The following is a 3,703-nucleotide window of genomic DNA, read 5'->3' as shown; positions in this document are numbered from 1 at the left end:
CTGAGCTTTCCTCACCTCCATCTGGTCTCCACCTTTGTTCAGCATACATTAATCATGTTTGCAATATGACTATGTAACCGAACAATGTTTTTCTCTGTGCTTGCTTTATTACAAAAAAAAAAAAAATCTAATTCTGACTGGTAAAACATAAACAACTTAGCTGTATGTCGGATTTGTAAAGAAAATTTCTATTGATTCCAGTCATTTTTCAAAGATTTTAGGAAACATTTTATTTAAACATATAAAATATTGCAAGTTATTAACTTTGATTGTATGTCAAATTTTTAAAACAAGATTATCAAAATGTTAAACAATGCTGTTACAGTATAGTTACAATAACTTTATTGGTTCTACTCTCTTTAGAACATCTTACAGCCACAATGTAACTTTTTCTGGAACCGACAATATTTCTATGAAAACTAAATGAATGAATGAGCTACAACAAAAAGAACATTCAAAAATTTACATAATATTGAAATAACTCAAAACGAATGACCGCACAAGTTAAAAGGCAAATGTGCTTCATCAGAAATGTTTTAAAATGGCATGTCACACACACAAAAAAAAAAAAAACGAACAATGTGTGACAACAGAAATATGGAAAACAACTGATTCATTCATTATTGACTTTCAGGGCAGCGTCCGGGTATGGCATCACAGTAGTAACGAGGGTACTCCCCTTCCATTTCTGGTGAAGCCCACACAGTCTTTATATGGCCGGTTGCAGGAAGAACACGTTTCGACCCCAAAAGGAATCCGATTTTCTGCTTTGAATGACTCTTAAAATTTATCCCAGTGGATCTCACCTGTTAATAAAAAATATATTTCACGTAGTTCAAATCTAATTTTGCATGTTTAAAGTGAAAATATTCAAAGGTCCTTACCATCCAGCCAAGCAAAGTGAGTCTTCTTCCCGGAAACTGGGTCAGACACAATGGCTTCAAAGCACTTGAAGGTCGATGCCAAGGTGTGTCTTGGCATGCCAGGGTGAGGTAAGCTGTGTCTCCCTGTGCTAGTACCACCTCCTGGAGAACAGCTTCAAGTCCATTCAAAGGCATCTGAAAATAAAAAAAATAAAAAAACAGGTGCATTGCAAGACAGTCATACCAGAAGAATAGCTATGACACGTGATTATGAGTGAATCTTACCTGTAAGATTGGCGATATCCTTTGCACCTGCATGGTGAAGAGCATTAAACGCTAGTTAATACTTTATATCGCTCAAGATCTTATCCTTTCCATCTCTAATGGTATAAAAAATGCTGTCCAAATAATGAATTTAATTTTTGTTTTAAATCATTTAGGGTTTTAGTGTCATTTGCACATTGTAAATTTAACTTTAACGTAAATTTAAGGACAAATCGTAATAGCTACTGACATAAAAGGAAAAGGTTAGTACTCATCAGGAAATATACAAATGATTGGTATAAAAAAGGCATGTTTGAAATTAATCACTGTAGATTTTTTAACTTTATTGTTACTGCTTTGTAGGATTTAACAATTAATTTTAGAAGTCACAATGGCTTCCAGTTAACAGATATATATTCTGCAAAAAATTAATTGAAATTGTAAAAGTGATATTGCTCAAACAGCCAAGGGCAGGTATTAACTAAGTAGATTTACTCAATTATTCTGTAACGTTTGACAAAAAAAATAAAAAAAATAGGTCTATTTTTCCTTATGTTGTAATCTTGAGTAAATTTGTTGATACGCAACCCAATGCGTGTAATTTAACTGAATGAAGAACACATTTTAACCTACAAAAAAATAAAACACGATACACAGATAAATGTTGTTCATGCTAGGTTTCTTCTAACCTTAATTTGTTTTCTTGTAATAATATTTTTCATTTTTGGTTAGAAAATGCCGAACAGTGTACATAACTTCATTTTTATTCATGTCTGCTAAAATAAATGGGCAATATTACATCGCACATTATGATCAGTAAAACAGGACTTAATAATAGCCATCTCACAAAATACTTTGTTACTCTTACTTGTGTGTATTTTTGTTTTTGTTTTTTTGCACAGTTACTTATTAAAAATATATTGAAGCAGTGCTACTCGTTATTAGAGCATCACATCTGGGTACTACACCCACATATGATGACAGCTGTTAGTTTATAAAAAATATTTGACTTTCCAGAAATGTAACATTCATGTTCCAAAAACACATTTAAAAATAAAAGAAAAACACTTGAAAACTGATAAGCATGTAAAAAAAATATTTTATATTTTTCAAGTGTTACTTTACATACCGTTATGTTGAGCCATAGCAGCTTTTGCTATATGGTTCTGTACCTTGTGCGACTCATCGGCATTGTATGAGCAAGGGGGACATCAATATGTTGCAAATAGATAGATGCGTGGATCTGTGTGATTAAAATAACAAACAAATTCCATCTAATGGTGCCCTGCAGGAAAATAATTATCTATGCTACATGTTAGCCTTCGCTGTATAAATTACGAATTTCACTTGTCTACAGCTGTTAATTATATTTTAAACCTAATCTAAAAAATGATTTACTATGTGAAAACAAGTTTTAAGAAGGTAAAAATACCTTTTGCTGACTTCGTAGGTTTTGCATTATGGATCGTGTGCCGAACATCAGTGGAAGAACCTCTACTTCTTTTAATCGACTTCTCAACTCCGCTTCTTTAAGGTACTAGTGATAATGAAAATAGCGCCCCCTTCATTTCCGGAGTGCAATAATCCCATTTCCATATAAGGTATGGGACTGACAGTGGTCCGTCCCCGCCCCTTTCCGCAAGGCTGCAGCGAGGTCCTTCTCATCTCCTCTGCTACAATCTAATCCTGTTTACATGAAATAAACCTGAGAGCGAGCAGGTTTAAGCTGGCGCACATGTTGCTATGACAACAAGTCCGGGATGAGTTTCGAAGAACCAAACGATCCAAGATCATGCCAAATCGTCAACAATGAAATCCAGCTAACTGAGTTAGCGACGTACGAAGAACGGACCCCAGAGCTTTTCTAAACCGTCATTAATGGAGCAGATATTTACCAATACTTTTCCCTACAATAAAACTTATCAGCTGTTTCTGAGTTTTCCTTCTTATACACGGTACATTCTAATAATAAACAGGTCAGTTTTTAGTTATTTAGCTGTGTATGTGCAACTTATTCTACAAGTAATGCTTCCATTTCTTTCTTACTACATTTTCCTGATGGGTTTCAAGCTATATTGCTGGTTTTATGATTAAATAACTTCAAGTGTCATTTATTTTGTCCAGATTCCATGTATCCAAGGATAAAATTTGCAACTCAAAGTACAAAAGAAATGGCTACCAAGTCATATTGAGTTTCTGAACTCAGTCATCGGCAGTATGTTTCAAATGTTCAAACTTCAGCTGGGACATAGTATTTTCTATCCACAGCTTATGAGCTGGAGTGGTAGCTTTGTTTCTATTGAAATATATTAAGTGTCTAGCAAGTAAAGTGATCAATGCCGATGCATTGGCCTGGTATGTATACCTGGAGGGGTGACCCCAAATACAGCAGTCATAGAACTCAGTTTTATATTCCTCTTAAACATAAATTATATTGTAGTAAAAACTGTCTCCAGGGTTTCCCCCAGTGTATTACAAGCCTGGCGGGCCACCAGGCTTTAACCGTCCCTTTTCTTAGCATCAGGTATCAGATATGTCATTTCACTTTTGTGACAACACTGATGCACTATATTTAA

The 3,703-nt window shown here is 34.5% G+C and overlaps 1 long non-coding RNA gene across 1 annotated transcript; it reads right to left on the bottom strand.

The window, feature by feature from the left end:
• Positions 1–201: 201 nt before the first annotated feature.
• On the bottom strand, positions 202–2,793 carry LOC118560346. Its single transcript, XR_004929263.1, has 5 exons — positions 2,560–2,793; positions 2,257–2,370; positions 1,149–1,175; positions 885–1,058; positions 202–806 (listed from the first exon to the last, which is right to left on the bottom strand). It is a non-coding gene; the product is annotated as an uncharacterized LOC118560346 (long non-coding RNA).
• Positions 2,794–3,703: the final 910 nt, after the last annotated feature.

The sequence above is a fragment of the Fundulus heteroclitus genome, unplaced genomic scaffold (genome assembly GCF_011125445.2).
Source record: "Fundulus heteroclitus isolate FHET01 unplaced genomic scaffold, MU-UCD_Fhet_4.1 scaffold_42, whole genome shotgun sequence".
Lineage (NCBI taxonomy): Eukaryota > Metazoa > Chordata > Actinopteri > Cyprinodontiformes > Fundulidae > Fundulus > Fundulus heteroclitus.
Note: the sequence above shows the minus strand (reverse complement) of the source record. Positions and strands in the feature narration are given on the sequence as shown.